This window comes from Podarcis filfolensis, assembly GCF_964270895.1.
Source record: "Podarcis filfolensis genome assembly, chromosome: 2".
Classification (NCBI taxonomy): domain Eukaryota; kingdom Metazoa; phylum Chordata; class Lepidosauria; order Squamata; family Lacertidae; genus Podarcis; species Podarcis filfolensis.
Genome location: NC_139605.1, coordinates 22,647,045 through 22,674,884, shown reverse-complemented (window position 1 = coordinate 22,674,884; position 27,840 = coordinate 22,647,045). Strand labels below are relative to the sequence as shown.

The window sequence follows — 27,840 nt, the reverse complement described above, 5'->3', positions numbered from 1 at the left end:
GCTCTTCTCCCCGCTGCCCGCCTGCAGAACAGGTCCGGGGACAGTGGGAAGACGCGCTGCGCCTCCCAGCTGTCCCTGGAGCTTGCGGGGCAGGCAGCGGGGAGAAGCGCTGCCGCCCGCCTGCAGACCAGGTCCATGGACAGCGGGAAGACGCGCTGCACCTCCCCACTGTCCCCGGAGCTTGCGGGGCTGGCGGCGGGGAGAAGCACGCGTCTCCCCGCCGTCAGCCTCCAAACCACATCGGGAGACAGCGGGATGGCGGCGTTCCGCCTCCCCGCTGTCCCCCGACCTTGTGGGGCTGGCGCTGCGGCTCTCCTGAAGCCTGGAGAGCGAGAGGGGTCGGTGCACACCAACCCCTCTCGCTCTCCAGGCTTCAGCGAAAGCCTGCATTCGCCCCATAGGACGCACACACATTTCCCCTTCATTTTTGGAGGGGAAAAAGTGCGTCCTATAGGGCGAAAAATACGGTAATTCGTTCCGGAGGTCCATTCTTAACCTGAAACTGTTCTTAACCTGAAGACCACTTTAGCTAATGGGGCCTCCTGCTGCTGTCACGCCGCCAGAGCACGATTTCTGTTCTCATCCTGAAGCAAAGTTCTTAACCCGAGGTACTATTTCTGGGTTAGCAGAGTCTGTAACCTGAAGCGTATGTAACCCGAGGTACCACTGTACATGACTGTTTATCCGGCAGTTCCTCCACTATCCTATATCTGATCATGTGAAGCTTTTAAATTTGGGGAGGGAGATAGGACAGGCGTGACAGGAGAGCCCTACTCAGTGAGTTCTAGCAACTTGAAGACTGGGGGGATCTTTTTCTTCTCATCCTCCTCACTGCTTTCTTCTGTACCAAAACCCTCCCCAGATCACTATCCCCTTGGACAGTATGTGCTATGCTGCACACTGGGCTGTGTGAAGTGGTGCTGCCTCTGCCCAGTTTTAGGTAATTTCTCACCTCTTACTGTAGCTCTCTGTGACACAGCACCCCTTTCCACACTGTTTGAACTGTGACTTCTGAAAAGCATGGTCAGGGTGAAGGGGTTTAAAGGAAGATGGGGTCAGTTGCACGAGCTGTTTCCACTTGTGCAACCTCTGGATACAACACACAGATCCAGCGGGTTGTTTTCGAACTCATCAGAATTATACCCCATTATGATCAACTGGGCAAGTTAGTCTTGCCTTAAGTTTTAGTGATTTTTAGTGGGAAATTTTGTCCAACTAACTTACTTGTGGCTAGACATATATAAGTTTGCCTTGAGTTCAGTGGTGCTTATTCTTATCCAGGCATGGGCAAACTCGGCCCTCTAGATGTTTTGGGACTACAACTCCCACCATCCCTGACCACTGGTCCTGTTAGCTAGGGTTGATGGGAGCTGTAGTCCCAAAACATGCTTGTTCTTATATTTGGAAAAAGGGGCGGGAGAGAGAGAGAGAGAGAGAAAGCACCAGAGCACAGTTGCTTTAAAAGAAGGTGGTATTATAACCAGTGATAATGATGATGAATGCAGATTGCTATGTAAGTAATGGATTAGCATTAATCACCGATTCATGTATAGTGTAGAAATTTAAACTAATATTGAAATGCAAATTACCCTACAGAAACCCAGTCCTCCACCTTGCCTGTTTGGTCACTGCTCATTAATGTTGAAAGCAGTGACACTTTCAGGACACAGGTGGCCCATGTAGTAACTCAGCCAGCATATAGTCTCCAAAACAGGACCTGATTCAACTGAAAAGTTGCACTAGTGGGAGCCGGCACAACGAGTCCTGCTACAGCAACAATGCTTTTCCTGCCTTTTCTCCTCCCATGCACCCCGAAATTAGTTCTAGGGGTTCGGGATAACCCCAGAACAGCTTGTGGGGGGAAAAGGGGAAGATGCTTGCAGTCTCCTTAGCACTACTTTGAATTTCATCCATGGTATTAGCAAGTATAGGTGTGGTGCGTCAAATAGGAAGGTACCAGATAGGGCAGCATATTGGACTTCTGACATCCAATGGGTCTGAGTGCTTTTTGACAGCCCACTAAGCTCCTCCTTGGGATCTATATATATCCCTCCCAGCCCACAGGGCCCCTCCTGTGGGTCAAACTCCTCTTCGGGACCCTTCTTCTCATCCTCCAGCCCGCTAGCTCCCTTTCCTGGGTCATCCAGCTCCCCGATCACCCCCACATTTTTCCTCAGCATCCAACAATCTCCACAATGTCTCTCTAAAGGATTCCTGACATTTTAAGGCCTGCACATTTTAAGGCCAGTGGGATCGGTTGCAGTCCACCGCCTATTTGCATCCTCCTGGGTTGCAATTCCAAGCACCCTTTGTGTGCAGTGCTTTCTTAGCTGTCAGTTTACAACAAGCTGGCCGACTACAATTATCACGGCTGGCTGACTACAAGCTGGAAAAGTCGGTACAGTGGAACCTCGGTTTTCGAACGTCATCCATTCCGGAAGACCGTTCGACTTCCAAAACATTCGAAAACCAAGGAGCAATGGGCAGTCGGCAAAATCCACTGAGAAAAAAGAAAAAAAACACAGCGGAAGCCATTCAACTTCTGAGGTGCGTTCGAAAACGAGAGCATTTACTTCCAGGTTTTCAGCGTTTGGCTTCCGAAATGTTCAGCTTCTGAGACACTCGAAAACCGAGGTTCCACTGTATCTTTCTGTCAAATCCCAGACTCCCCTCCTCCCTGGATTCAGTCTGAACATAGTGAGTGACACAGAGATATCTCTGTCTCTCACACAACTTTTCCCACACAAAGTTGTGTGAGAGACAGAGATGTTTTTGTGTCACTATGTTCAGGCTAAATCCAGGGAGAAGAGGAGTCTGGGATCTGAAAGAATGATATCGGCTTTTCAGGCATGTTGTAGCCAGCCAGCCAGCCAAGTCCATGTTGATCTGACTCCCCCAGAATTAAACCAAACAATTTGCATATATTTCAGGGTCTGGGTGACTGTAAGAACCAATCAGGTGCAGAGACCAAAGCCCTTTTTTCACAGCATCTCCTAGAGCAGTATCAGCAGAAATGCTGGATGTATTTAGCTAAGAAAGACAATAATTCTGAAGATGGGGTGGGAGGAACAAGTGCGGAAAAATGCTGTTATATGAAATTTAAATAGGTCCATTTTTTTCACAGGTCTGCTGCACAGGTTTTTCCTCCATGGAACTGCAGGTTCCCCTTTAGTCTTACTGTTCCTCTTCAGAAGGCGAATCTACCTAATTCACACTTTCTGAAGAAATGCACAAACTGGAAGACAGCCATCCTTCAAAATCTGCATGTGTCTGAATTTTTCAATGCAGTTCCCCAGCCAAGAAATGCATACAAAAATGCATATTTTAGAGTAAAGTGTGCATATAAAGTCACATATTCATGAAAATAGCAAACAGAAGTGCATTTTATTAGGCAAATTCACTTTGCAAAAAATGTGCATATGAGGCAAAATTGCATGCAAGGGTCTGTATATTAGGAGAAATTTGCATTAAAGGGGAATATGAATTTTCATGCAGACTTTTTCTTTTTTTAAAAAAAAAATATTGCAAACTGAGGTGAAAGTTTTGACAGCTAAAGTGAAGATTGGAAAAATGAGAAGCTGAGAGAAACTGAAATTGGTAGATTTGTGCATCCCTGCCCGCTATGTTACGTTACATCATGCCTTCTCACATGAATGTAAACATCTGCTACACTGTTGCTTGTGCCCCCCCCCATCCTGCATGGAGCGACCGGTTTGTCTTGAATTGGTGTGAGAGTGATTTCTCAGGCCCATTATATTTGTCAGCGGCCGTTACTTTAGAAACAGGTATTTCTCTCTCTTCTAAAAAAATTATTAAAAAAAAATTTTCTTGTATCCTCATGGCACGGACCATAAAAATAGTAAGTAAGTGGGTGAGAAACATGGATAGCAAACAGTGACAGGTGAAAAATAAGAGCTGCTAGATTAACAAAACGGCATTGCCTGCTCTCATGATGCAGTGACACTCAGATGGGTTATCCTCCATCCATGTGAGCTGGTGAAATTCTTAGCATAGTGTTACAGTGGTACCGCGGTTTTCGAACTTCTCTGTTGACAAACGTTTCGGAACTCGAACGCCGTAAACCCAGGAGTAAATGCTTCTGTTTTTAAACACACCTCGGAAGTTGAACGGCTTCCGCTGAGTGTATATGCTATTTCCCCCAGTTTTCTTTATTAAATTTGCAGGCCGGCCTTTGCGCCTCAGTTTTTGAACATTTCGGAACTTGAAACGGTCTTCCGGAATGGATTACATTCGGAAACTGAGGTACCACTCTATAGACAGATAGGGAAAGATCCCCTGAGATCCCTGTAGATCTCCAGTAGTGGAGCTTGACACTTGTTTGGGGGCTGTAATACTACATGCAGCTTGGGTCTCCAGTGTGGCAACCACGTGGTTTTCATCTGGCACACGTTAAGCCTCTGATTCCCACCCACCCATTTGGTCACAAGGCAGTGAGCATGGCGTCCTTTTTTCCTACCCCAATAATTACCTAGACCTGAAGGGAGGAAGTTGGAATATGCTCCTTTTCTTTCAACTCTGTGTTTTTCAAGGCTCATCATTAATTCTACTGGATGCAGTGTTTACTCAGATCCCTTGTAAAAGTGGGGTCTCTCTCTCTCTGTGTGTGATTGTGTGTGTGTGTTTGTATGGTTTCATTAAAACGGGCTTTTTCAGTGACATGTTCCCCCATTTGTGGAATTTGCTCCCCAGGGAACCACGTCAAACACCATCATTGTCAGTTTTTAGGTACAAGGCTAACATATTTTTATTCCATTTGTGGTGGTTAAATTGGCAAATACTGTGGTGCTCATCTCTTAGCGGGGTGGGGTAAGACTTGTCCTTTTATTGTAACATTGGGCAAGCAATTTAGGCATTTTGTATTGTACGTGGCGTGCTCTGGTCCATGGGGTCACGAAGAGTCGGACACGACTAAACAACTAAACAACAACAAATTGTACGTGGGTTATTGTTTCTTTGGAATGGAATTTTAATTCACCTAACCTGTTTATATTCTACCTGGTTATGTCTGTTAGAGGCCTTTAAAAAAAAATTGACTACCAAATGCATAAAACAACAAAAACAACATACTTTTTCTTGTTCTGCCTCTCTGTAGGGGTGGGGCTGGCCTGGGTGACAGAGCCTATGACCCTCGCTTAAAACTCCAAATGCATCCACAGGCCTTAAAGACGTTGGCGACTCCTGTAGCATAGTGGAAAGATATCACTTCAGCCACAGAATTACTTAGGTGGCTTTATGCAAGCCATTATCTCGCTTTTCATCAATATTCAGATATTATGAAGGGGTTGCTGTTAGGAAGTCCATGTATGAGTTCATGTAAGTGAGGGTGTTTACCTGAAAGTGCTGTTCTGACACTGATACATTTAAAACTGTATGCAATATGCATTCTGTGGTCCTGAGGATTCATTCCCAAGTGATGCATAAGCTCAAGGCAGCCCTGCATAAAGAGGCCTCCATTGTGCAACATTAATCTATGGCCGACCTTAAAGTTTAGAATATTTCACACCAGGGCGATTAGGAACACCCACAGTTTTGTTCGATACATGTTTTAAGAGTGTTTTGTTACATGTTCCTTTCGCTTCCCAATGCTGATAAATATTGCACTCAAAATAGCCACCTAACTGGAGAGAAAATATTCTTTCCAGCATGCTGTGTATGGATTATGGGGGGAAGTTGCAGCTGTCCTAGTTGTAAGAGATGTCTAATTACCGTGGTGAACAAACAGCCCCGTATATTCAACAGAAGTGCAGCTTTCCCCCCGCAACAATGAAAGCAAGATGTGCTGTTCCTGGGAGAAGGAAGAAGAGCTGCAGAGTAACCTGAGGCCATTTTTCTGACTGTAGCCAGGCAGTTTTGCTTCAGGGTACTGCTTTTGTTATCTCCCCTTGCGCCCTCTGAGAATGAAAGCGTACAGCGAAGCTTCCAAGAGAGAACTACCTGTTTGAGCGAGATTCGGTAGCTGAAGGAAGTTTCTATTGATGGATAGGAAAAGCAGCCGCTCCATCATCACTAAAACAATGTCTGCTCAATGGACCCGCTGTGATTGCTGAAGGCTTCTCTCCTCTATCCTAGTTTAGCAACAAAAGGTTACACGAGGAGTCCTAGAGTCGAACCTCAGGTGGGTGCCCTGCACACGCTTTCAGATGAATGGTCTGCTCTCTCCACCCTTGTACTAAAGCCAGATTTTGCCAGCAAAGGAAATCCCTGTTCATGTTAGATCCTGCTGAGAAGCAAATAGTTGTTTGGGGATTTAAGCCTCATTACATTCTGTTTGAAAAACACGGCTCACCTTGATGACCAAATAATTAATCCATGTTATGGTTGGCTCATCCCCCCCCCCAATTTTTTTCCATCCAATTCACAGACAAATTGGGGACAGGTTCAGTAATTGGGGTGGTGCAAACTAAGAATCAGCAAATGCATCAGTTTCGGTTTCCCTCAATTTCCCCTTTTTCCAATCCACATTTCTGCATCAGCTGGTTATTATTTTATTTTTATTTTTTTAAAAACAGTCCTCGTTAAAATTAAACATACATTTTTGACAGCTTTTTAGTGCACATTGCTCCGAATATAGACATCTTTGTTAGTATACACCTTTTGCAAAAAAGCATTTTTAAAATTTTTTATTGGAATTTTATTTATAACATAGCATAACCCCCCCACCCCCAGTACACAAATCCACCCTCATTAAACATGAACATAACATACAGTGAGCATAACATACAACAATACAAACAACCATATAAAAGACTTCCTTTATCCTGTATCTGGCTTCCTTATTTACTTCTTATAAACTGTTTCCTTTATGAATAATTATTAAGATTTTTCTAGTTATAACTTAAATACCCCCAAAGTCTCCCGCAGACATTAATCGAAACAAGTCCAGGTATGTATTTTAGGGCACTGTTTTGTGAAGTATTCTCTGCATTTTCCCAGTGCTTTTTGAAACTCTTGTCTAGTGTTATTTTTACCAACTCCTTATACACACACACACACACACACACGCAAAATTCAGAGAAGGGTGAATTTCAAAGAATGCCTCACTTTGGATTCTGCACTTTCCTGGGAAGTGCCGATTAGGTTGGTTCTCATTAAAATGAACTGAACCAAATTTCTCCCCCCCCCCGCAACCTACTGCAAACAAGGATGGATTACAGCCTACCTAGCATCCTTTCCCCACTGCTGCTTGGCAGTCCCCATCCCCCTGCTGCTCTTTCCAGGCAGGAAACTCACTCTGGTGCCTCTCCGGAAACCAACTCAGAGTGAAAACAGAAACAGGAAGCAATACCAATAATACTAAGCAGTGGTGCCCAACAGCAGTGGGGAGAGTGACAGCTTGCAGCAACAGCAGCAAAAAGAGTGAAGAAACACACACCGAGGGGTTTGGGAAAGCATTCCACACCACCCCAGCCCTCTGAAATGTAAGCTTTGGAAACCTCAGGAGAATTCTGTTTATTATTAATAATAATAATAATAATAATAATAATAATAATAATACTGTGACATATTAGCTTTCACTGCATAGGGCAAGGGGGTGATATTCTACCATCCACAGAACAGTACTTTCTCATTCCTTAGTATTTTTGCCTGGTTCTCTCTATTATTACGTGAACAGCTACAGCTGGCGATTGCTGCCAAGGTACGCACTCTGCATAAGGAGCTTGAAATCTCGAAAGCTTGACCTTTGCCGCTGACACGGCCAAGGTGTCGTTGTGGCTGCTTTTCAGTCTCTGCAACTGGAAGAGTTGTGACAGTGTGTTGGGAAGTCACATGATATCTGTCGTAAATGTACAGCGACGGAATGAAGGTGATGTTTTACTGCAGTACTTAACACTTGGCACTAAGTAGGAGTTGATTAGGCAGGAAATAGACAATGAATTAATTTGAGCAAATTACAAGGGGATTAGTAGTGGATGTAGTTTTATGTCACAAGTGGAACATGATAGAGATGCTTACCCGGGAACGGGAGTGAAACAGGCCTGCTTCGGTGTGTTTATATAGCTTTTATTGTACTACTTGTGCTTCTGAGAGCAAAAAAGTAAAAGAAAATAGAAAATACTCTGGATTTTTAGATAGGCTCTATGATTCAAGAGTGATCTACTCAAGGGCAGACCACTTTGTTGTCGGTTAGGGCAAATTCTCAAACCTTAGTCATTTCAGGACAGCTTCTTGTATAGATGCCCAGAGAAGTGATTGGTACTTGCCGATGACTGAAAAGGAGAAGAAAGTACTGAAGTCAGGGAGAACTTAAATAAAATGGAAGACTGGAACACAACACACTAATCCTGTTATTAAAAACACAAATACATGCGAGCACACAGAGAACTTATGCATGATTCAGATCTGCCTTGTGTACAGGTTTTAAATGGCACCTCATCTAGCTGATAAATCTAGTTTGTCAATTGTTTCTGGTTCGTTTAACCTCAGCAGTTTTGTTTTTTGTTTTGCACATTGCTACTAGTAATTAAGCATCCAAGAGCTCAGTTGCTAGATCAAAGCCAAGCAAACAGCTTGGTTCCTCTGCAGGTTTTTGCTGCTCCTTCAAAAGAATCTGGTTCCTCAAATTTCCTACCAGGGAAGCAAGATTTAACTATCAAATGCGACAAGTTAGGGTCTTTTCAGATGGGAGGGTTCCTCAACACCCACAAATTCTGCAAATCCTGGTGTGGATAGCAGCTAACCTTGCTGGCCTTAGATATTAAGGAAAAACTTAGAATTGCAACTCTGTTCAGCACTGGAGTTCCTCCTCCTCCATGGCACACAGAGGTTGTTGGTGATAGAATGATGCCCTCTTTGGGACTCTCCTTTCTGAAGCCACTGCTTCCTGTTACCCAGGACCAACTCAAGACATTTTCGCACCTGAGGTGAACCACAAAAGGTGCCTTCCTCCCCACCATGGGAAAAGGAGTGAGTGAAGATTTGCATCAGGAATAAGTGGGGAAGAATGTTATACACCAGGAAGCTAAAAACCTGAATATATGAACAATATATCTATCTATCATCTATCTATCTATCTATCTATCTATCTATCTATCTATCTATCTATCTATCATCTATCTATCTATCATCTATCTCTATCTCTCTCTCTCTATCTATCTATCTATATATCAGAAGAGTACAGCAATTTTCTTTTTTATGATTGGTGAAAAATTCCTCTCATTCTCATCTTCATCTGCTAATGGAAAGCAGTCTTGTCTTTGGGGCAAATCCAGTCATCCCATCTGTGGAAAAATGGCTAGTCTCCTCCTCCAGGTCTTTTCTACCTCTTCTCTAGGTGTCTGAAAAGTGGACTGGATAAACAGGGGCATCCCTGAGGAAAGTCAAAACTCTTGGTTTCTCAGCCCCCCCTTTTTTTGCATAGCCAGGAAGTGACCTTGTATGTTTGCTTGGAATAACACCAAATGACAAAGCACAGGAAACTCTCAGGACTGCTGGGGACCTCTAAGCTGAAGTTGCTTTTACCGAAGCTGCTCTCCCACTTCAGAAGTAACGAACAATCCTGTGACAGAGTGTAATTTTTGTTTGAAGGGAGAAGCATTAAACGGCCCGTGGAAGTGTGGCTCAGCATATTTCATATAAATCTTGCAAAGGGAAGGAGTTAGGATGGGGTTTTCGGGGAGGGGGCTTAGAAGCAAATTTGCCGCTTATCTGCAAGGGAGGGGGAGAAGCTGGCTTTAGAACGGCTCACAGAGGAAGCAGCAGAAATTTATCTTAGCTAAAGAGCTGGAACGCAGCCCAGGAGGATGCAATGCTTATTGTGCTAAAATAGGTGTGCTATCCTGAGGGCTTCTTGTCAATGACTTTGGCAGCTCGAGAGACTGGCACCAACAGTGTCTTAAGCTGCTTGCCAGGCACAGATTCCCAGCAGCAAATTTGCTTGTGGGCTGAGTCTTGTTCCACAAGCATGGTACAGATCAGCTCTCCTGGATGTCTCTTCAGGAGCCTAGGCTGGAGAGGAGTCGGAGCAGGGCCTAAGCCCAAACCTAAGCACATCTTCTTGCCCCCAAGCCAAACACAGTCCCATCAGCCATGATTTATTGAGGTTCCTCTTTTTTTTGCGGGCACTGAAGTAAAAACAGGATGTTTCAGGCCCACAGAGGGCACTATATATATATCTCCTGTGTTCAGCTTAAAAGGTAAAGGGACCCCTGACCATTAGGTCCAGTCGTGACCGACTCTGGGGTTGCGGCGCTCATCTCGCTTTATTGGCTGAGGGAGCCGGCGTACACCTCCCGGGTCATGTGGCCAGCATGACTAAGCCGCTTCTGGCAAACCAGAGCAGCGCACGGAAATGCCGTTTACCTTCCCGCTGGAGCAGTACCTATTTATCTACTTGCACTTTGACGTGCTTTCGAACTGCTAGGTTGGCAGGAGCAGGGACTGAGCAACGGGAGCTCACCCCATCACGGGGATTCGAACCACCAACCTTCTGATCGGCAAGTCTAGGCTCTGTGGTTTAACCCACAGCGCCACCCGCGTCCCCCTGTGTTCAGCTTGGTGGGCCATAAATAGGTGATTTGGGCAGTTTTACTGTGTCTTTTGAACTTTTGGGGCGGGGAGTTGCTTTGAGTTTACCTTATTAAGAAAAGTATTTCTTAGTAGGTGAAACTGGTGCGGTGCTTTCAATGGTGTGTCATCGTTACAGCAATTTTTGTTATACCCTGTCATTTCCTGCTGCTGTTTTAGAGTAAGGCTGCAAGGGGTATTTTAAATCAGTGGCGTAGCGTGGGTTGTCAGCACCCGGGGCAAGGCAAGTAATTTGCGCCCCCTAACCCGTGGATTTGCGCCCCCTAACCCGTGGATTTGCCCTAACCCCCAGATGTTGCGCCCGGTGCAGCCGGCCCCCCCTGCACCCCCCACGCTACGCCACTGTTTTAAATGGTTCATTTAGAACTTTATCTTTGCAGCTAACTGCCTTGAGGTTTCTGGAGGAAGGATGGGATAGCAGGTGCCAAGAAAAGCCTCTGCCTAAGACCTTGATAATTGCTGCCAGTCTGAGTAAGCAATACTGAGCTTGATTAACAAAATGCTTGACCTGGCATGAGGCAGTTTGCTGTATTCTTAGAAGACTCAAATTGCCCTTGTAAACATTCAGACTTCACTGAGAACCGGGGCGCAAAATCAGCTAAGGGTATACATCCCAAAGGTGGCTTTGATGTGACTTTCCTACAATGAATGGTGCTGTTTTCAGGTGATAGGCGGACCTGTTGCCATTGACAGCCTGGTGGTTTGACAGAGATTATCAAGGAAGCACACTTCTTGCTGAAAGCAGCGTCTTTGATATTGTGCTAAGAGAAATTCACAATCTGTGGTCAGAATAAATTATGTGCAGTGGTTATGTGCATGTGCATAATTAGTACCTCCAAGACAAATTATTATGAGAGCCAAGGAGCTGTGTGAGAGGGAAAGGGATTTGCTGAGAAAACAAATGGATCATCTGCCTGTTCGGTCCAAATATATTCCCTCCAAAGCAGGGGCAGCTAAATTGTGGTGGTGTTGGACTCCAACAACTCATCTCAGCCCGAGCCAGCACAGTCAATGGCCATAAGGCAAATACTAGCTTCATAAGAGGGATTTTCCTCTTGATCAAAGGAGGGGAAGAAAATATGACCTTTAAAGCCCAATATGGCCTTGGCCCAGTATACCTGAAGGAGCGTCTCCACCCTCATCATTCTGCCTGGACACCTAGGTCCAGCTCTGAGGTTCTTCTGCTGGTTCCCTCCCTGCGAGAAGCAAAGTTACAGGGAACTAGGCAGAGGGCCTTCTCAGTAGTGGTGCCCTCCTCATGGATCACCCTCCCGTCAGATGTCAAGGAAATAGACAACCATCTGACTTTTAGAAGACATCTGAAGGCAGCCTTGTTTAGGGAAGTCTTTAAGAATTGATGTTTTTATTACATTTTCAGATATTTTGTAAGCCACCCAGAGTGGCTGGGGAAACACAGCCAGATGGGCAGGGCAATACTACTACTACTACTACTACTACTACTACTACTACTACTAAATTTCCTTCCAAATCTGCTTTGATCCAGATAATCAGCACACACACACACCCCATCTGATGCCAGCTGCATTTTTTTTTCAATGTTAAATGGACGAGACCTTTGATATGATGTCAAATTTGGCTCTCAGATATGTTTATCTCTTGAGTTGTCCCAGCTTCTTGCCAGTTTGTGGCTCCAGAACCACAGGAACCCCCAACTACAGCCTCAGTCCTCTCTCCTGCGCTGCCACAACCTTCTTCCCACTTAGGGGGCTTGGTCAGCTTCACCTAATGTTTCTCATTGGCAGATGCCTTCCTACCAGACCTCAAGCAGCCTGCAAAAGCACTGGCCTCCTTTTGCACCAGGTCCGGGGAAGAGTCTATGGCCACAGGAGCGTGTGGTGCCTTTTTGACAGGCTCAGTGCTTTCCGCAAAGTTCATGTTTGGCGATCGGCGCATTCACGCTTCGCATGGTATGGCTGTGCAGTTGCCATGGTGATGTTGATGTTGTCTGTGGATAATGCACAGAATTAAAAGTGCTGCTCCCTCATTGTAAAGCCTCAATAATCTTGCGTCTGTTCAGTTTCAAACAACCCATGTTAACAGGGGAGTTTAATTTAGCATGTTAATAAAACCTTGCCAAAGCCATCAGGCCTCTCATCTCCCATAAAGAATACCTGTCATCCCCCCCCTTTCTTTTTTTAGACATAATAATGTCCACAAAGAGCCATTTCTGAAATACCTGTGTTAAGAGGCGAGCTCTTGATTCTTCTGCTCCTTAGGAAAGTGGTTACCAGAGCAATGATGGATAGATGCACTTTTAGAACCACCATCTTGAGAGAGAGGAATTTCCCTTTCCTTTGTTTAATTCGGGAAGTGCTCAGTCTCATGAATGAGAGCTCTGTGCTTTGAACATGCAGCAGAAGAACCCTAGAAGCAAACTCCCCTGTCATTTCCTCCATTCAAGGGCCATTGGCCTTTTCTGATATCTGATCATTTTAGACAAGCCTTTATGCAGGGAACTTGCTGGATAGCCAGAGGACTACGTATGCACTTCGTGCAAGGCAGTCTGGAGTTAGCCTTAACATCTGTTAAGATAAGAACCAATTAATCAAGATTGATACTAGGCAATGTGGACTAATTTAAACTCGTTTGTTAATGCAACTGAAACAGAGAGCACGAGAAGGAGCGCTCATCAGTGAAATTAAGAGCAAAATGGTTACCTATTATGTAAGATGGGGAACGGCATCATTTACAGTGATGTTGACAAAATTTGTACATGCAAGCATGCATCACATGGAGTTTCACATGCAAGCATTATTGCATTTGTGGTTGTATACAATGCACCGGAAGAACTCTGGAGGAAAAGAATGGTGAAAATGCAAGGAATTAAAGCACCACAGCTCATCTTCTCTTTATGAATAAAAGTAAGGCCTTGTGAATGACATTATGGGCCTTTTTGGATTTATTGTTCCTGGCTTAATAAGCTTAGATAGATAGATAGATAGATAGATAGATAGGTCCCCCCCAGAAAAGCAGACAAAACAGAAGGAATAATAAGGGACCCCCCCGCGCCCCAAATATAGATAGAAAACAGCAATGTACAATAAAGTTGTACAGAGAAAGTAACTTGGTTTTTGGAATTAAAGTGTCATTCAAACTAGCTTCGCGGCAATTGGAGTCCTTGGGCCATTCCTAATTTTCTCTAGCCAAGGTGCGAACACCTTTGCGTAGGGTAAAGGCATTGCCACCCCTGTCGATGCCCCACTAGTGTATACACAAACAGAAATGAATCTGACATAAATGAAGCTGTGCTGATGTGAACAGCTGGGGAGGGGAAGAACTGGGAAACAAGTTGGGTGTTGGGAACAACTTCACTGAGCTCTATGGCGGTCATGTGAATGCACTCCAAGACGATAACCTTGTCTTTCGTTTCCATTCCTTTTAATGCAGGGGAGGGGGAAAGATTCAGTGGTGTTTGGCTACTTTTCTCTATTCCCCCCAAGATTTCTGGGCTCGCTGCGTGGAGAGCGAACATACGTTTCGTTTACGTATGCCTCTGAAGTAACGGCTTGTAACATTAAAGAGTCTTTCTGTCTATCTTGTGAGTGTCATGTTAACTCTGGTGTGGAGCTTCGTGATTGCCTTTGATGTGCCTTGATCTTCTTTCTCTTGCTTTCCATCCTGAACTATGTTTTATTCAAGTGAAGTGGAAGTTATTGACTCCTTCTGTAGTTTTGTTGCTAAGGCACCCCATGGAGAACATAAAAAATTATTTGGCCTCTGTGGATAAGTTTCATGTGTCACCCCGATGTAAAAATATCATTGGTTTTCGTTGGCTCCTTGGACCCTTAGGCTGAAGGTGATATTTAGATTTGTGGTGGGGAAAAAGATAAATTCTAAGGCCATTGTTTGAAGTCATTGCAAAGCCTTCTAAACTCTTCTCCTGCACCCTCAAGTGTACTTTTGGGAAAGGACGTCATCTGTTTTGGGTTGTGTTGATTGGAGGGTCCTAGCTTTGCGACAGAGCAGCTACTTTGCATGCAGAGGGTCGCAGTTTTGAATCCAGGCATCTCCAGGTAGCGTTGGGAGAGAAGCCTTGTCTGAAGTCCTGGAGAGCCATAGCCAATCAGTGCAGATGATACTGAGCAAGATGCACCAATGGTGTCACTCAGTATAAGGCGGCTTCCTATGTTCGTAACACGTAAGAGGAAAGTGAGGCCACACTAACTACTCCCTCCATCTCACAACACTTGTCCACCCTCATCCCCACCAACTGCATGTTCATAGCTGCATGTCTGAAGGCTTCCCCTTGACAAACATTTGTGTGGGGAAGGGCGTTAGTGATGTACACATGACACTGAGGCTAGCTAGCTTGGCTCTCCTCACATGTCATTCAACATGTCAACTGAATGACAGAGAGCTTCTGCCTTTAACACCAGGGGCTGACGTGCCCTTTTCTGTGGCTGTTTTTAGAATTCATTGCAGCAGGGCCCGCCCAGCCATTATGCAAGGTGAGAGCACTGCCTCAGGCGGCAGAAGCCCCCAGGTTAGCACTCCCGTGGGTGTCCCGCGTCTGCCGCCAGCAGTGAAGAAGCAACACTTCCTTTTCCGCCATTTTGGGGTGAGATCATGTCCATTTGGGGTGGGATTTCTCCAGTGCTATTTTTCTAGAAAAAGGGGTGCCGGAACTCACCCTGAATGCTTCCCTTGTTCTCTTATCCCACTGGAGGGGTGCCGGAACTGAGTTCCTGTGAGTTCCAGCTGAAAAACAAAGCCCTGGATTTTGCCCCCAAATGGCGTGTTCTGACTCGAAATTGGTTCTGATGGCAGAGCTGCAGATGTCGCAGGGCATGCAGCAGCGGCAGAGTGTGTGGCGACAGGTATGATGGCAGCAGGGCATCTTCCCATTTTGCTTCAAGAGGTGAAACGGGGCATGCCTTCCCCTTCTTGCATTCTTCACAAAAAGGGATACGCTTCGTTGTTGTTGAGAATGTAAGCATCCCATTTATGAAGCACACTTTATGCTGACACTCAGAGCTCGTTCTAGTTGGTCCTAGCAGGCAGAGACAGGGAGGGTTAAGGTGGTTCACAACAGATGCTTCTTCTTAGAATAAACCTAGTTTTATTTGAAGATTGCCCCTCGGTTTAAGGAATATGAATTAAGCAGAACATGACATGGTGCCAGGATTAAAGTACCAAGTACGACTTCAAATCAAACCGTCTGCTTATCTCCCTTCTCGTCATCAATCTGCTAACTTCTTATATTTCTCAGCTTTATTTGTCCTCTCAAGATTCTGAAGCATCACAGTACATGAGAGCTTTAGATTTCTATGGAATCTTTAAGTGCTTCATCTCTGCGGCTTGCTAACTTCTTCACAATAGTCTTTGATTCAGAGATGAACAGAAAGTGGCTGCAGTCCTGAGTCTTACAGGACTGGAAGCTGTTGATGTTTTTGAAAGCCAGCAGGCAAGCCAGGCTGAGAGACACAGCTATGAAGAGGTTTTCCTTGCAAAGTAAAGTGAAACTTGGGAGAAGGAGGGAGAGAGAAATTTTGTAGGAAGGCAACATGAAGGTGAGTCACCTGAATAATTTTATATTGCAAGTCTCTTTGAAACTTTATATTTCATAAACAAAAGTGACTAATAAGCCCTAATAACAATATGTTAAACAGACTTCATGCTGTCCTTATAGGCAGTCAAGAGATCCCATCATAACACATCAGAGTGTAATTAGCATTAAAAATCTAAAGCTGTTAAACAGATTACTGGAAGGCGTAGGGATCAGTTTAGACAAAGCAGTTACACTGAGGCAGGGAACTGAGATGGCTGGCAAAGTACTCAGAGTTTAGGCTTAGATACAAGTGTCAGGGACTCATGAAGAGGTAGGGTTTGCAAGCCCCCCAAATTATTCTCCCCCTCAGGTTAAAATCTGAGCCAGAGAAGAACCTCCCTGTTCTCACCAAGCCCAGCCCTCAATGCCCCTTTCCCTTGCCTGGCACATGGTGGAGGCAGAGCAGAAACTGCATGCACAGAGGGAGAAGAATGAGAGACACCTGTCATATTCATCCCTCTTTGTCTCCTGGATGTTCTGTGTTAGGGCAAAAGGCTCCCAAAAAACTATGGGAGATGCAGTTCTCCTGTGAGTTGATTGCCATTTTCGTAATTTTATATAATCTTACTATTGTATAAGTTTCATAATACAGCACTGTACTGCACATTAGAACATTTAAATAGATTTAAATAAGCCTTTTCTTAACTTGAAGAAGCTTCTGTAGAAATCTGTCAATGCATTTTGAGCGGGAGTAGTTTTTTATCAGCCTATATCTATGTTTTCTTTGAAAGCTCAAATAGCATGTTTGCTAAGGGCAAATACAATTATTTTAGGATATACTGCAAACTTTGCTTATGTGCCAGAAAGGAAGAAAAAGAACATGAAAGTGACATTTTCTGAATTACCCACCAAATGAGTAGTTAAATACAATCTTGGTGTAGCAAATAGAATCGTCTGAGATGACGTACATTACAGTGTGAGAGTTTCTTTAGGCATTTTGTAAGTGATATTGGAAAGATTATCTTTCCTAAGTGCTGATAATGCATGGTAGGTTTATGTCTTTATTACTTGCTGACAATGTCTTATTATTACTACATAAATTTGCCTTTACTCCTAATTAAACTTTCAAAAAGTAGTTAGGCTTGTCCTTTCGGAAGATGAAACATTTGTGTGTACGCAGTGTCTCACAGAGTGATGCACGTGCAAAAATAATGATCGAAAGGAAACATCTATTGATAAAGTGCCATATGGCCTTGGCACAACTCTAGATGATCTTACAAAGACTTGTGTGTTTGTCAGAGGAAAACGTCTACCCTTAAACATAGCATTTGTCCTTGTTCTGCATGCTAACACATGACAGTCGGTGTGGCGCAACAAAGTGTTGGACTGGGACTCTAGGAAAGGCAGGTTCAAACCCCAATGGAGGCAAGATGCTCACGGGGTACCCTTGCACCAGTCACACACACACCAACAAAGGTTTGATGTGAGGACCAAACAGGGAGGGGAGAGAATCTTTGGAGAAAAGGTATGATATAGATCAGGTACACCACCTTGCCCCCATGACAGTGGGTGCCCGGGGTGTGCTGACGTCACCGTGGGGTGCGTAAATGTGACGTTAGCATGCCCCTGGCATGCTGACATCGCTCACACATGTCTCGGAAGCGTGCTGATATGTGCATACCCCACGGCATGTGTGTGATGCAGAGTAGAATGTTTTTGGGTGGAGGGGCCGGCCCCTCACTGGAAATTTTTGGGTGCCCAGGCCCCCATGGCTCCGCATGGATGGTGCCTATGATAGAATAAACAACTGAACAAACAACACATGGTTTGTAAAGGAACAATTAAAATGACGAGGAACTGTCACATAGAGCAGTTGGACTATTCAGGACAGACAAAAGAAAGTACAGTGGTACCTCTGGTTACGTACTTAATTTGTTCCGGAGGTCCATTCTTAACCTGAAACTGTTCTTAACTTGAAGCACCACTTTAGCTAAAGGGGCCTTCCACTGCTGCTATGCCGCTGCTGCATGATTTCTGTTCTCATTCTGAAGCAAAGTTCTTAACCCGAGGTAATATTTCTGGGTTAGTGGAGTCTGTAACCTGAAGCGTATGTAACCCGAGATACCACTGTACTTCTTCAAGCAGCCCGTAGTTAAAATATTCCTACAAGAAGTAGTGATGGTGCCAACCTGGATGGTTTTAAAAGGACATTAGGCAAATTCATGGAGGGCAAGGCTATTAATGGCGACTAGATGCAATGGATATGTTCTCCCTCCCCTGTTGGATGCAGAAGAGTATGCTGGATTTGATGAGCCACTGGCCTGATGCAGCAGGTTCTTCTTACGTTCTTAAGAAACTTGAGCATGAGAGCAACCTTCTGTCTGCTCTCTATCATTAGAATATCTGTATTTTGTATTTGATCTTTATTTCCGAGCGGCACCTGAACTCGAGTCCCCCAGCAGTGAAACATTGCCGCTTTCCTCAAGTCAATGTGTTAATGAAGCCTGCATTCAAGCCCTTCCGGGTGCCACAGAAATTGAAGCAGAAGTAATAGTCTTGCTGAATCCGTCAAGTTCAGACAAGTTTGATATATTCCTTCCTAATGAATTCTTTCACTTAGTTGTGCTCATTATCAGTTTCAGAAATAATCAGATGGTATTCACACTGGGGGTATAATTCCTTTGCAGAGTGGTCCAAACTCAGAATGTTTCTAGACTCCTCGTCACAAAAAAAGATAGTGTAGAATTGGTGGTGGAGGTGGAAATACAGAAAAGAGCAAACAAAATAACCAGGAGGCTGCAATAACAATGCTACTAGGGGAAGAATTCTCCATCCTTCTGTTACGATGGTTCCATCAATGCAAATATTTCTGCTTCTCAGACCAAACTATTCCCCCTCCTTCCCCAGTGCTGTTCTGGGGTTCTGCTGAACCCCACAGTGGGTTTGGAGTAAGTGCAACAAGGAGGTAAAGGCCCCATTGCACTAGTTTTATGGTGTAGTAATGGGTACAAAAGGGTGGCGCTGTGGTCTAAACCACTGAGCCTCTTGGGCTTGCTGATCAGAAGGTCGGCGGTTCGAACCTCTGCGACAGGGTGAGCTCCCGTTGCTCAGTCCCAGCTCCTGCCAACCTAGCAGTTCGAAAGCATGCCAAAAAGTGCAAGTAGAGAAATAGGTACCGCTCTGGCGGGGAGGTAAATGGCATTTCCATGCGCTGCTCTGGTTTCGGTGTTCCATTGTGCCAGAAGCGGTTTAGTGATGCTGGCCACATGACCTGGAAAAACTGTCTGCGGACAAACGCCGACTCCCTTGGCCTGAAAAGCGAGATGAGCGCCACAACCCCAGAGTCGTCTGCGACTGGACTTAACTGCCAGGGGTCCTTTACCTTTACCTTTTAATGAGTGCAAAAATGCATATTGTTATAGGTTTCTGATGAGAATTTTCACCAGGTGGGAAAGTGATTCACTAGCTGCATTTGCATGTTATATGTCACTTAAAGGGAACAGACTCCTGCCAGAAGGGTAGCCCTAACCCCTGTGATTTCAGACAATCTTTCTTCCAGCTCTTTGGATTTGAGAGATTCTATGCCGGCCTGGGATGTTCTCGCACTTTAATGAGAGCAGCCCTTTGTGATACATGGAGCCAGCTTTGCAATAACCATATTTACACCAAACCCTGGTTTCCCAAAGGTGGAATATTTCCCCTCTAAGAGTTTATTTTGATGGGCATGTTATATGTGAAGACATTTTGTTGCAAGTAGATTTACATGGTTCAGTGCTTGGTTTTGCTTCTAGATGCTCTGCTGGGAGTTTTACTCGTATGCCAGGTCTTGTTTTTAGGCTTGTTGGCTGTCAGAATAATAGCAGCGGTAGCATATTAAGAAATATATCCTAGTTCATCTTCATTTCCCTTTAATATTGGCAGTTTGGGCCAGAGCCAAAGCCTTTTGAAGTTATTGCTTTCCGATTTGGCCTTACAGGACACAGAGGCCCAGAACTTCTGATCTCTATTATTGTCTCTTTTTAAACTGATGACTCCGGGCGAGCCATTTATTTTTATGTTATCATTCATATTTAGTTTCGGTACCCTGATTCTAAACACGTTGGCTTGGATCCTAGTTAAATTAAACTCAAGTTGACAAAAGGAAAGTTTTTTTTTCCCCAGCCACCTGTGCTCCCAGAAAGCCTCTTGGGGTTGGGGAGAGTTGCTCCAAATTGTTCATAGCTTCTGCATCAACTTCTCACCCCCCCCCTTTGTGATAAATGGCAGGGAGAAGGGAAAAGCTATGTTTAAACACACACACACGTACAGCCCTGCTGCATTATGGGGTGCCCCTTTTTTGAAATGTAGTATGACTGAAATGTGTTAGTAGTTTTTGCAATTATTTGAGGATGTGTGTGAGAGAGGGGAGAGTTTGTCAGTTTGTCCATAAAGTGGGCTATCAGCATTAAAACTCCTGTATTGCCTTTAAGGTCCGTATAGTTAAAGCTATGGTTTCCCCAGTAGTGATGTATGGAAGTGAAAGCTGGACCATAAAGAAAGCCGATCGCCGAAGAATTGATGCTTTTGAATTATGGTGCTGGAGGAGACTCTTGAGAGTCCCATGGACTGCAAGAAGATCAAACGTATCCATTCTGAAGGAAATCAGCCCTGAGTGCTCATTGGAAGGACAGATCGTGAAGCTGAGGCTCCAATACTTTGGCCACCTCATGAGAAGAGAAGACTCCCTGGAAAAGACCCTGATGTTGGGAAAGATTGAGGGCACAAGGAGAAGGGGAAGACAGAGGACGAGATGGTTGGACAGTGTTCTCGAAGCTACAAACATGTCTGACCAAACTGCGGGAGGCAGTGGAAGACAGGAATGCCTGGCGTGCTCTGGTCCATGGGGTCACGAAGAGTTGGACTAAATGACTAAACAACAATAAACTGCCTTTTTGTTCTTCCTAAGAGATCTCACCAGAGTGGTGGAGGAGTTCGAGTGTCGGGCTAGGAGGTGGGAGCCCAAGGTTCAAATCCCAACTTGTCCATGAAACTCACTGGGTGACCTTGAGCCGGTCACTGCCTCTCAGCCTAGCCTACCTCCAAGGTTGTTGTGGTTTGAATGAGGAGGTGGAGCATAACCATGCACACCATCTTGAGCGCTTTGGAGAAAAAGTAGGATGATGATAATGACAATGACAATAACAACAACAAACAGATTGTGGCACTTGCTTGTCGTAGAACTTTTTAGCAGGCATTGCTTCACCTTCCTGCCTCTTGTGTGGTGGTACCCATGCAGATTAGTTTCACAAGCTTTTGAAACCTTTCACTGGAAAGGGACAGACTTCCCTAGCTGCTTAGGTGGTTAAGGAAGAACAAAACTGAGACCATCACCAATAACCTGGCTTTCAAAAACAGCACAGAAGGCCTTGTCAAAACAGCTTTTAGAAACATTTAGAGCCAACAGATGGACTTCAATATGTAACTTCCAGAAGAGCGGCTACGTATTCCATGTTGTTCCATATACTCTTAAGCAGTCAACATTCCTTGGTTTTTGCAGGTTCCTCGTCCTGCCTTTTCAGTCCAAATCTTCAATAATTTTTGCATTCCGGGTCTAGGATCTTGCTCTTTTTCAGGGCAGTTAATGGCTGCCATAAGGGGCTTACCATTTTCCGTAGCCTGCTGAAATAAATCAATTGTATTGGCAGGGCCATTATCAGATGTGAAAAGCGAGTCTCACGAGCAGATTATTCTTCTAAAAACAGCTTTTCCTGGATATTCCATCCTATTCTAGTTCAATCTCTTAGCGCTCTCAAACTCTGAAATCATAAGAAGAGAAAACACAATGCCAAGTACCTTTTGAGACAGATACTGTAAAATTAACTTTGGGTTTATGATCGCTACTTCAGGAAGTCTCTTCAAAACCATAGACAATGCTGCTTTAAAATTGGAGATGCAAATATAAAAGACTAAACTGGCAGAAAATAAAGACACAGGTGTACAATTGCTGTTCTTATAGTCATCACTATTCAAGGCTTTATAACTGTGCTCTTACAGAACCTTCAATAATTCAATTCCTGCCATATCTGTTTTACAGTCCTCCAACAAGGGTGTGTCAGAAAGAGAGAGACAGACAGACAGACAGACAGACAGAGTTTCTGTAGGTGCATTCATTTGGGAACCCACTCATTCTTCTGTTCTATGATCTGAAAATCATATTGTTTTTAGCTCCTTGTGCTACAACCCATAGTTTGGAGGAAGAGGTACACAGGGGAATGCAGCAACGATACATTTTCCCCCCAGAGTAGGAGCAATAATGTCATCTGCCACAGTGTTTGGGTAACTGATAGACCTTGCTTCTTCTGACAAGCTGATGAGGTGCTGATGAGACTTCCAAGTTTGTTTGTGATAGACTAGCATAGAGGAACTTGGAGAAGGAGGAAAAAACAATTAAGTAGTGGGTGGGTGCTTCTTTCCTTTTCTTCGATGGAGTTCCTACTTCATGCAAGTAGTTTAAATAGTAACACTTCTTCACAAGATCGTTTGCATTTCCGGATAAAGGCTTAAGCTTGGAATTTCTGCTGGCTGAATATATTTTGTTAAAGCTAATGTTCTTTGTAAGTTAGGCCGAAGTTAGCCACATCAAGTTCAACGGAGCAATTCTGTGCAGCGAGGCGAGGGAGCAAGAGTAATCGGTAAGACTTGAGCCTGCAGGCTGGAGACACCGGGCTAGTTACAGATATTATTGTGTTCAAAACCATTGTCTTAATATTTGGCAGCTGCAAGGTGTGAAATGCAAAGTTCAGGGCCCTTGGGATTTGATGCCCTTGCTTCACCTTAAAGTCACATTACGCATTTCACTTGTAGCTTACTTTGTATATACTGAATTGCCCTTGTTTGATCTGGTTTGAAAATCTGTGTTTATGAGGGTCATTCCTTTCACCTGAAAACATTTTTTTTTTAGGGTGGGGTATAGTTTTCTTTCTAAGGGGCTCTTAGAATATTGTTTTGGATATATTCCTAAAGGATAGAACTTGTCTTCTTCCTCCTCCTCTTCTTCTTCCTTGGCGATCACTTGTAGCCGAGTAAGATTGTCTTCCATAAACACGGTTTTAACAATGAGTCCGTAAATGACTGTGGAGGCCAATTCTGGATCCACACGTCCTTCCACAGTGGGGACATTGGTTTTCGGCCGGGAATTGATCACGATGTGGATTGGCCAAGCGTGCCTTCCTCTTAGCACGTTTCTCCCTTGCATCCTGAATTCAAGTGTCTTCAAAGCTCATGACACCTTTGGTAAAGGCTGTTCTCCAATTGGAGCACTCACAGGCCAGTGTTTCACATTTGTCAGTGTTTATACTACATTTTTTTAGATTTGCCTTGAGACAGTCTTTAAGCCTCTTTTGATGACCACCAGCATGATGCTTTCTATTTTTAAGTTCGGAATAGAGTAGTTGCTTTTTAAGATGATAATCAGGCATCCGCACAACATCCAACAAAGTTGACGTTGAAGAATCATTCCTTCAACACTGAGTTTATGTTCACCCCCCCCCCAACATCTTATGTGTTTCCTTGCTCCTGCTGCACAACTGTCAGAACCTGCTTGATCTGCATTTGTGTGGTGAGCCACTGAACTCCAGGTGGCAGCCTCCTCAGTGAATAACGTCCCAGCCTTGAACTGACTCCCCTCATCCAGGCTGGCGATTGGATCCTTCTGGGCAGAGAGGAGCCAGAGCTCAGTGGAAGAATCATCTGCAAGGCATGCAGAAGGTTCCAGCTTCAGTGTCTTAACATCTCCAGATAGCGCTAGTAGAGATCCCTGTCTGAAACCCTGGAGTGCCACTGCCAATCAGTGCTGGGAGTACTGAGCTAGATGGACAAATGGTCTGTCATGAGGTGAAACAGCTTCCCACCTTCCTCTTTTGGCTGAGGGTCTCCCAAGCAACAAGATCTTCCCGAGCTTTGCATCCTTAATTACTCTTTGGTCCTGCTTTTCTTTCTTGACCCCGCCGACTCATTCCTCTATCTCTAATCCAGCTCTTTCATCCTGACTTCCATGGCACCTGTCTCAACTCAGACTCCTATCCATGGCCTCACATCGACAGCATCATTAGCTGCCACTGATGCGAATGAGGAAACAGCGTAGGTCCGCTGTAGCACAGTTTGTCATGGCAGTGTCAGCAAGCATCAAGTCCTGTTGCTAAGCGTTCCAGGAATGTGCACCCCCTGATTCAAGTGCTTACCAAAGGCTTGAAGGTGCTCAGAAAGTGCCTTCCCTCTGCCCCGCTCTCTTCCCTGACCCTAAAGCCTAAAACAGGCATAGGCAAACTCGGCCCTCCAGATGTTTTGGGACTACAACTCCCATCATCCCTAGCTAACAGGACCAGTGGTCAGGGATGATGGGAGTTGTAGTCCCAAAACATCTGGAGGGCCAAGTTTGCCTATGCCTGGCCTGAAAGCTTTCCTTTGCGGGTGTGGGTGTGGGTGGATAGAGATGGAAAGGAAGCAGCAGCAGTGTCCAAGTGGATCTTTGTTTCCCGCTGGGGGTGCGACTACCAGTACAAGAATCCCCAGTGACAAAATGCTACAAACCATGGGAAAAGTTGCTCTCCAGGGGTCATGGGAGCACCTGCCTCAACCCCTGGTAAGTTACTGGGTCTTGGGCAGGGGATACGGGAGATTGAGGCAGGCGAGATGTTGCAACTGAATCACACTAAAATCAAGGGAACTTATTCCCTGAGCTGGGGAGAGTTAACCACAAAGGTTGGGAAACTGTGTACTTCCTCCACACCTATGCCATCAGCCTGGGGATTTGTTAACTGAACTGATGCTCAGCGTGTTAGAGACAGCGTTGCTTACCTAATGAAGAGTTGTTGAGGATGCGTATGTTTTCGTAAGCAGTGAACTGATTTTCTGTAAAGAAAATTCCTTTGGTGTTTTGATGTGCAGAATTCTTGCCTCTGGTGAGAACAGTTCCACCCCCCTCCTCCGCCCTAAATTTCCTCTCATGCCTTCAGGGCATTTAGAAATAGCCTAGTCGTGTCTTAGGGAATTCTTTGAATGGGCTGGGAGGAGGAGGAGGAGGAGGAGGAGGAGGAGGAGGAGGAGGAAGGCAGCAGCGTAGCTAATCTGCATGCCTTTGTATATCCCCACAGGGGCACAGGTCACATAGTTTCTGATGAAGTTCTGTGTAGCTGGCACAGTTTGTCGGAACAGAAGCTTTTGAGTGTGTTTCCCGATCGCTGCCCTAGATAAGACAGCCCAACAGATTTTTGATCCTGTCATTTCGAAGCGAAACTGACTGGAGCTCTCCTTTCCGTTTATATTTCCACCAGTCATTTTGAGCTTTCTCCAACAGTGGAATCTTAAAGAGCTTAGATTATATGGTGCATCTTTCTTAACGTGGGGTTAATTGTACCGAAGTCTGCCTGGTGCATGGGAAATGAGAGAAGCGTTAACAGAGGCTGCAGGCTGCATTTAGTACACTGCAAATGCATGAGGGAAATTGTGAATGCAGTGCTTCCGCAGACGTGCTGCATTCCTTTAAATCATGGGTAAGCAAACTAAGGCCTGGGGGCCGGATCTGGCCCAATTGCCTTCTAAATCCGGCCCGTGGATGGTCTGGGAATCAGCATGTTTTTACATGAGTAGAATGTGTCCTTTTATTTAAAATGCATCTCTGGGTTATTTGTGGGGCATAGGAATTTGTTCTTTTTTTCTTCCTCCCCACCAAAAAAAAATATAGTCCGGCCCCCCACAAGGTCTGAGGGACAGTGGACCGGCCCCCTCCTGAAAAGGGTTTCTGACCCCTGCTTTACATGGATATACAAACATACGGCTGCAGCCCCATATCATGTCAACTCAGAGAAGTAGGTCTTATTCAATTCAATGGGGCTTACTCCCAGGTTAGTGGGATTAGGATTCTAGCCATAGGAACCTCCTTTATATCTATGCTGACATTCTGTCCTTCTAGATCACAACTGCCAACTCCTGTCTTTGCTAGCCTGGTGCCCTTGGGATGTTTTGGATCATAACACCTATCAGTTTCAGCCAGCAGTGTCCTGCCTGGGTTTGATGGGAGTTGTAGTCTAAAGAAATATGGAGGGGACTGGCTTGGCAAATGCTGCTCTCCTCTGCATCAGCTGCTGCTTCTTTTAACTGGGGATTGAACGTGGAAGCTTTTGCAGACAAGGCATGTGTTTTGCCACTAAGTTATGGCGTCCCATGTAGTCACTCTTTAATATAACACGAGATACCCTATAAAAATCAGATATGCAGCATCTCAGGAAAAAAACCACCTAATTTTTCAGTGTATGGTTTTTGTTTTGCTATTTTTAGTTGTTGTTTTTCAGAAAAGCATTGTTCTGTCATTCTAATACTTGCCCCTCACAGTTTCAGTCAATCTGCTCTATTGAGTTGTCTATAATATTATGCCCGGGTACAAAGACAGTGGAACCTCATGACCATATGCAGAATTGCCGTTGGAGTGAACGGGTTCACATCCAGCATGATAGGCAGGTGATAACTCCATCCAGGTGATCAGCATAGGATTGCACCAAAAAGTGCACAGGGCCTGAGTGGGAAAAGAAAGAGCAGGTGTTCAGAATGCCTTGAGAGAGCAGAAATTATTGGTGAAATCGATTCTAATGGAATTCCAAAGGGGAGGGGACATATGGAGTGCAGTTGATAATTTGTGGGAAGAAGTTGAGACTCTGGGCACAATCTATTGCCTTCCAGAAAAGATTGCACTCTTTTTCATATCACTGCTTTAGAACGGATATGCTGCATGTGTCCTGTACCTTTAGCCTTTCCAAGTCTAGAAGACGTTCCATGGGAGGTTATTACGAGTGTTTGGCGATGTGGTTTCTAGCTGAGAAGCTTGCCTTGTGCGGTCTTTGCAGCTACAGTGGTCTTGTCTGTAATTATAAATGTTGGGTGTGTGAAAGCAGCTGATCAATACTTCAGTCAGGTGATTAGTGTTTAGTGATTTCCAGACGCAAATGCCCAAATTTATCTGACATGGTGTGCCTGAAAGTGGAGAAAGTGGTCGGAAATAGAGCAATTTAGCCAACGAGGTAATGAATTTATGGATTGGTCTTGCAACTTAAAATGTAAACTTAGTTAGTAGTTCAGTTGCAATAGAGTGGTGCTTATTGTTTACATCTCCCTCGAAATGAAATCCCTATTGATCAAATGTGATCTAAAATGTAAAAAAGAGAGAGAGAGAGAAAGAAAATGGGGCTAGAAGGAGCACGACAGTTGGGTGTGTAGAGTTAGTGAGAAGCTTGATGCAGCTGGAACTTTGCACATCCCCTGAGATACGGTGTTGTGTGTGATGGGTGAGACATTTTCAGAAGATCCAGCAAATTGTGACTCCAGCCTGGCTTCCCAGCCATGCACTGCAAGTGCTGTCATTAACATTGTTTGGACCATCTATGAAATATGGACTGGGTATCCAAATTCCAGTCTTCCCGTTGGCCATACCTGATGCCTTTAAAAGAATACCTTTAAATACCTTGTGCCTTTAAAAAATACCCTTGAGCTGTACAGAAAAGTCAGGAAAGAAATGCAGCTGAGAATGAACTAAATATTATTGCCCCTGCCGAAAGACGCGCTTCTGATTGCAAAGAGATCTTATATCAGAAATCTGGAATAAAACAGGAATGCTCTCTTATCCTAACACTCTTGCCATTTATACCGCACGCAATATGACTTCCAAACTGAATTTTAACTATTCTACACATCTGTGCTTTATTTGGTGGAATCCAGCTATGTCATGCTCAGAACAGACCAATTGAAGTCAGTGGATT

The 27,840-nt window shown here is 44.7% G+C and overlaps 1 protein-coding gene across 4 annotated transcripts in view; it reads left to right on the top strand.

Annotated features, from left to right (window-relative positions):
- The window catches only part of FHIT (fragile histidine triad diadenosine triphosphatase), a 1,042,494-nt gene that overhangs the window by 344,282 nt on the left and 670,372 nt on the right, over window positions 1-27,840 (top strand). The window contains exon 1 of one of the 4 annotated variants that reach the window (XM_083602597.1): window positions 7,375-7,439. The exons of the other annotated variants lie outside the window; for them this stretch is intronic. The gene's annotated coding sequence lies outside the window, so the exon portion shown is untranslated. Of the gene's footprint in view, window positions 1-7,374; window positions 7,440-27,840 lie in introns of those variants that run through there. 4 annotated transcript variants of the gene reach the window in all.